This window comes from Rhea americana, unplaced genomic scaffold (genome assembly GCF_003343005.1).
Source record: "Rhea americana isolate MKP2758 unplaced genomic scaffold, rheAme1 scaffold_28, whole genome shotgun sequence".
In the NCBI taxonomy this organism is placed as follows: domain Eukaryota; kingdom Metazoa; phylum Chordata; class Aves; order Rheiformes; family Rheidae; genus Rhea; species Rhea americana.
In genome coordinates, this window is record NW_028186401.1 from 5780200 (window position 1) to 5787285 (window position 7086).

Genomic DNA, 7086 nt, shown 5'->3' on the forward strand with positions numbered 1-7086 from the left:
GAAAAGTCGTGAACTCATGATTTCACSTGTATTCTTTAAGATTCCTCAACAGGTTGCGGTTAGCTAAGCCAACATCTGCCTGCATTTTTAGTTAAATAAAATTTTTAAGTGTTCACTCTGTCTGGCTTCATAGCGCGAAGGGGCAGAAGGTGCTCCTGGCAGTCATGGATCTTAGCTTTTTTAGCCATAAAAGCATATGTTCACCCCAAGGCAAATGAGACACGTGCCATGTTTATCTAACTTTTCAATAAAACCAAAATGCCTCACCTTCACTTGTGAATGTCAGCTGAAGAGCACAATGGGTTTCAGTTATTTTAATTTGGGCAGTGAAGACAAGGCTCTTGTCACAGCATCTCATGGGACAGCCAAACATAAACTGTCCATAGCTCCCAGCCTCCCTCCAACTGAAGGGCACATACAATTCTTAAGAAGGAGTCGCTTTCTTAGCAAGTAAATACACTGCCATAGTGTCCTCACTGAGCAGGAAGAAGGGATGGGGCAAAAGAGGGTTGCAGAGAAAGAGATTAGAGAGGTGGAGACATTTATTTCAAGACCTTCATGATGAAAGGTTCTCTGCATTCTGAGGACTCATTCATGTCATTTCAGAGCTGGCATTCAACCAGGCTTAATCCAGTGCAGAATGAAATCAGGCATTATGAAGAGATGGGTGGTTGTAATTGAAATAATAACATAAATATAATTGAAATATAAATATGTATACGCACACACACACACAGAGTGTTTATAACCTCTGTGGAAACAACAATAACCTTTTAGCTCTGTGAACCAGCTAACCTATTCCTGTAACCACCTCTAATCTGTATGTTTGCACCTGGGGTTCTTTAAGGAAACTCACAGTTGTAATTAACTGGGGGTGTGGAGAAGTCAGATGAGTGGGATATTCACACTGCAAGACCAGAGCGTGAATTTGCACCAGGTCACATGCATAAAGAGAGCAGTCGTTCCAGCTTGGTCCCAAGAGATCATTTTATGTGCCYTCCGTCATCAAATAGCCATACATTGCAACTCACAAATTTCCTCTACTGACCRTAAAGTTTCTCAGAAAACTTTATTTCTGACTTAGTCATTCAGAAAGTTACTTTGTGACATTAATAAAGATCTTTGGATTTTGCTAGACTTCTTCACAGATTTAGCACTCATGAAACTGGTACCATATTGCTATGAGACATTACAGTACCTACATTGTTTGTGGGAACCTTAGGGAAAGAGGTTTCTGGACATGCCCGAGCGTCCACTTTCAGGTGATAACTTCTTGGCTAATAAACACATTTAAAACACAAAATATGAATTTCCCTTATTGCTCATGATGGAGTGGCTGCCAAGCATCAGCAATTAGGATTATGTCTGGAGAGCAAAGGGGCTTATCCAGTGCATTTAGAGTTAGTGTGATTTCAGTACAAGAGTCTCAGCTCACTGCTGAGAATGCTTCACATCTGGAACAGCTGTCTGGATGTGACACTTAGGCAAAACCTTAAATGGGACCTAACTTCATCCAAGTATGTTTTCATTTTACAGCTTATATTATAGCAGCCTCTGAGACACATAAATGGTAGGTTTGTCACAGCTAGATCCAGGAGYGCACAAAGTAAGAGGTTCCCTGTGGGGCAGCTTCCATTCTAATTAGACCAGAGACTCAAAGCATAAKACAAAAGAGACTGCTTACAAGGGAGCTGGGAGTGGAGATGCAAAGAAAYCCAGGAGAAACCTTCTTTGCCATTTCCAGATACGCTGGTGGAAGAGATTTTTGTCCCTTGCTTTTTATCATTGTTTTCTTGGCTGTTCCCTGATCTACTGAGGTGCTGTGTGTGTGAGTCTATTTCATTYAGGCAATTTTGTGAGCTGACCCAAGATAGCAATACCCCTTTTCAAGGAGGGCAGCTGGTGTCAGTCATCACTTCTCCAAGGTAGCTGGATTTGGAGGACAGCAGCTGGCCATTGCCTTCTTCATTTGCCATGAATCCACGGAAAGTCTTCATCAGATCTGAAAAAGCTACCTTGATCTCCTCAGGCTAAAGCCTGAGCACTAACATGTCATGCAATGAACACACTGAGAATGGCAAATTTGTAACATAGCTACTGTTGTCTGTAATCAACAGTAAAAGTGGCCCCCTTTGTACAACTTGCCACAAGTTCCAGCCAGGTTGGTAAATGTTCTCTTGGCAAACAGTACTTTCTTTTTCCTTGTTGACAATATTGCTTCTTGCTTGCTTTTCCTTGGGGCTGAAATCTGTCTGCAGAGTCTCCACATCCAAATTAGCAGTGTCAACAGCATTTGGGAGTCTCCATGAGCAAAATCCAGGAGTTTATAAATCAATATCTCCAATCAGTCCCACAAATGGATTCTCATCTGTTCCACTCCTGGACACTGCAGACTACAAAGTGACTTTTGAATGGAAACAATATTTGTATCGTTTGTTAAAAAGATGTCTATTTAAACAATTGAGACAGCTCTATAGCTATCTTAAACTAAAAGCATGGTGTGACCAGTGGGGTAAATGTAGAAAATTTGACAAAACCAGTGACAGAACATAAAATAACATGGAGCTTTCATTTTGTAAAGGAGGATATTGCCCTAGGGTGGAGGTGTCTGGTATGTGTTCCTGTCAGTGACAACTCAGCAAATGCCAAAAAATTGTCATTAGTGATTAAGTTCCCACACGCAGGGATGCTTTGGGAATAGTATTCAATGGCTTCATAATTAGCAAAAATTGCTGAGAAAAGAATCATCCGGATTTTTTTTTCTCATTGAAAAGACCTTCTGAGCTGGTCTGTCTCCCAGTCCAGCCTTCTTGTGTTGACAAAGGACGGGAGACCATCTCAGATCACACAAGGATGCACACTTGCCAATGTGTGAATCACATAATCACTAAAGAAACTAAGACTCCATTGGTGTCTGCTCTGAATTCCTTCCATTCAGCCCTCTTCATCAGCCCAGAGTGTAGCTGGGATGATCAGTCGTAGGCACTATATTCCCTCCTGGGGCTCACTTGAGCTCTCTAAAACAAATGATTCGTTCAGTAGACTTGGAGTTGGGCAAGAGGTCTGTAAGTCTATTCTCGACAAACTCTCCTTGCTCCTACTGGCCTTCAGTCCGAAGATACAAATGTAAAAACTGACACTGGATCAGTTCTGAGCCAGTCYTGCATGGCCTCTTGTTTTCATCACCATTAAATTCTCTTTTCCAGCTGGATTACATGTGTACAGCCATAGGGGTAGAAGCCTGACAATGTTTTAGAAACAGGTTTTCTGGCATTTTCAGCACAAGTTACACACAGGAAATACACCTAACATAGTTTGCAATCATAGCTCCTTGCCATACACGTATGAAGACTTGGCCGCTGTGTCCCAGCTGACRCACACCATCTGCAGAGCTAACAAGACAGGCTGAGCCACAGGGAACTRTGACAGATTCACAACCCTGTTGGATAAGGTACCGAGAGAATGTATAATACTCCTTTTACAGGCAGCTTACATACATTAATGTAGGAATTTCCCAGGAAAGCTGATTCTTAGCAAAAGCTGGCATCTATTTAGCAAAGTCATTGTGAAACAAGCTGTCATGAGGCTACCATACTTCCTATGAGTTTCTGAAGCACTTTTTCTTTCTTGGAGGAATCTTCTGGGATGCACAGATTTTTTCTGCTCCCTTGCAACCATTCGCTGTCTTTGAATATGCAGCTATGTTTCCTTCCTAGAGRGCTGAATGTGGCTGACAGCTAACCTGCTCCACCAATATGAACTCTATGAAAAAGAGTGTCACCGAAAAACACGACGATGAGCATCTGAGCAGATGAGCAARAGGGACTGCGCTCAGCAGCTGAGTGTTGATCCTGTTCAGGTGATACAGTGATGCCCAGCAACACTATGCTGAAGTCAGTTGTCACTGTATAAAGCATCCTTTAAAATGCTTGAGGGCTGTTCTCAGCCACCTACTTATGAATCCAAAGTGACTCTATTAATTGCAGTGGGAGCTGCTATGGATATGCAAGCAAAGCAAGCCCTTGGGAGAGGAACGCAATGGCCCAGTTGCTRTCTGCCTTGTAGAAATGGTAGACGTTGCTTCTGCTTCTGCTGTACTTAACAACTGCACTATGGAACAGGGCAAAGATCTAGACAGTAGTGCTATGAGGCCCCTCAGCAAAAAATGCTTGACTGCTSTCTGCTTTTGAGTGACATTCAGGAGAACTCCCAGGAGGCTTTGGTGGGGCCTGGCACTCCCATCTGAACTAGCACTCAGATTCCCCTAGTCCAACAAATCATGAACAGGGTCCTACAGTCTGTCACCATGCCAGACTGTAATTTCTCAAGGCTCAAAGACTGGAAGTGTTGTTCCAGGCATAAGGAAACAGTGTTTTAAGCAGCCGGTCTCCAGGGCTTTCTCTCACAAACTCTGTGATTATGTCATGTCTCCAGTGAGGTCAGTGTTCAGTTATCAAAATGGAGTTTAAATTACTCCAGGGACGCACATGCTCTCTTTCTCTCTCTCATGGAATACTGCAAGGTCGTCACCAGGAGGGTTCAGTGAGATTGTCTCCCATCAGTAGTCCTTTCTTAGGGGACTAGCTTCCCCCCCGTACCTCTGTGTAGGTCCTGTGGTGAAAAGAAAGGAATGCTTGTTTCTTGCTTATAGGTAATAGAAAGCGCTGGAAGCRTAACCAGAAATGACAACTTGACTGAAATGTGATGCCTCTGGAGGGGCCCAGAAGGCAGTAAAGTGGTGCCTTCTAGCCAATCCAGAGAGACTCTTTTCTCTCCCTCTCCAAAGAAGCAGTCAGTATGGGAAATCTTGTTTTTACAAACGTATATTTTCCCCTCTAAAAACAATAAATGGTGTTATTGATGGGCAAAGCCAGTCCGGTGTGGCCACACACTGTGAGGTTTGGCTGGTTTCCTCTGTTGTCTCTTTGCTCTTGTTTTCCCCATGAGATTTTTGATACTTCCTTCTTCTGTTAGGCCACACATACAGACAAACAACCCATCTGAGGATCTTCTATATCCAATTCATTCTTATTCTAGACCTAGGAGGGGCAGAAAAGTGTCAAAGGATGAGACAGTTCTCTGACTACTCTGGGCCTCCAGCTCCCTCTTTCACTGCTGACATGCAGGAACAGAGCCTGCCTGAAGCCTCGAAGTCCAGTCCTAGTTCTCCAACTATTTCTCAATACCGAGGTTCAATTCACCAGACTGTAAATTCATGTGCACATATAGAAGTGACCATCCTCAACTGGAGAAGTGACCCCAGACAATGACTGTTCTTTCAATCCTGCCTACCCCATGAACTGAGTTGATTAAGGGTCATCCTTATCTCTCAGGTACAAATGATTTGAGAGCTCTGTTGAGCACAGATGCTCAGGCATAAGTGCAGAGATCTAGTCTAATCTGGACAAGGTTTAAGCAAGGAAGCAAACCTTGGCTTAGAGTCTGGCTTGGACAATACTCAGTTCTCAAAAGCTGTCCTCTCAATTCTCCACTACACTGGAAGAAAAGAAAAATTAGAGAAAGTAAGAAATGTCTAGCTTCATATCAGGAATCCAGTCAATGAACAAAGCCCAAGAGCTACTCATCACTAAAGTAAACAGAGAAGAAAGCAAAAACTGGTCAAGTCCTTCAACTCCCCCACACATAAGCAATTCCAAGCTGCTTCCRTGATTTACATCCCTTTATGTCTCTTCCAGCTCCCAAGAATTGCTCCCCTCTTCCCTTGTCAACCTCCACGTGTGCATATACACACACTCACGCACACACGCACACACACACAAACATCTTTCCTTCAGTTCCCCTCAGCTCAACCTGAACTACTTGTTCAGTCAGTGCCCTGGCTGCAGTCGGATGGATGTTGCTGATTCACATGTCGTCACTGACAGCTCCTCTCCCACAGTGCCCTGGTCCCTTGGATCTGCTGTGCTGCACGTCGCTGGCAAATAGCAGGGCCAAGAGAATTCACTGGCGTGAAGTAGGGTACTGGGGCAAATGCCTGCTGAATACCAATAAGTGGAAACCAACTCGTAAGTAGACACAGGGCAAAGGTTYCCTATTCTCTTTTCTTGGCTGCTGGCACATGTGGGGCAGAGGGGAGGAAGAGGGGATGTGGGAGAGGAGGAAAGGAGAGGTACTGAGCCAGAGACAGCAGTAGGAGCTCTTTCGCACTTCAGGATGAATGCTAAGCAGACCCCACCAGGCAGGAGTGCCCAGATGAATGGGATCCTTTCACATCAGCCTGACAGAGGAGGGATTTCATAGTCCTCCAAGCAGCACAGAGCTGCCTTAATCCAGCAGATACAATGCCCTGCTCATACGGCTCAGGAAACAAAATAAATATGTTCTTGCAAAGGCATCACAATGAATCTTTTAAGGACTCTACACAAGAAGGCTCTACCTGGTTCTTGGGTCTCCTGGTWTGTGTGGGAGCTAAGAGCCAGGCTTTTCATTTTCTCTCTCTTTTTCTCCATGCTTTCCTCCATTTCTGCAACTGGCCCTGGGGTGGACAAGCAAAGCACTTCTCTATAGGCTCTCCACTAAAAACAAGGAAGAGTAGCCCCCAGGTTCATTCTAAAGAAAGATATCACAGATATACCTGGCAAAAAAGTAGAAATACAATACACTCTATRAAGAGATTAAAAATAACCAAAAATGTCTAAATTGCTGAGGGGATCGTGCCCAGGCAGGTCAGAGACAACAGCTACCTCTTGTGCTTATCATTGGTGTTCAGTACAGAAACTGAAGGCCTCTCTACCCCATGGCCATAACAAGGCCAGCAGGATGTAGTGGTTGTGAATACAGCAAAACTATGGGGTAAAGCTCCTCACTGGGGACTAGGGTCTGCTTAGTCCACCTTCACACTAACCTCAAACACAGGACACAGCAAAACAGCCCAGCAGGGTACAGTGTTCCCAAGCCAGCCCTTCAGCAAAATGCAACTGTGGAGCTCAAGGTAAGCAGCTTGCACAGTGGCTTGGTCCTTCAGCATGTAAGCTAGCCTGCAAAACTCCATGCTGACACAATTTGACTGAGTCTGGTATCCAGCAAGCTCTGAACAGCTTTGATCCATTTTCTCTGATAGCATGC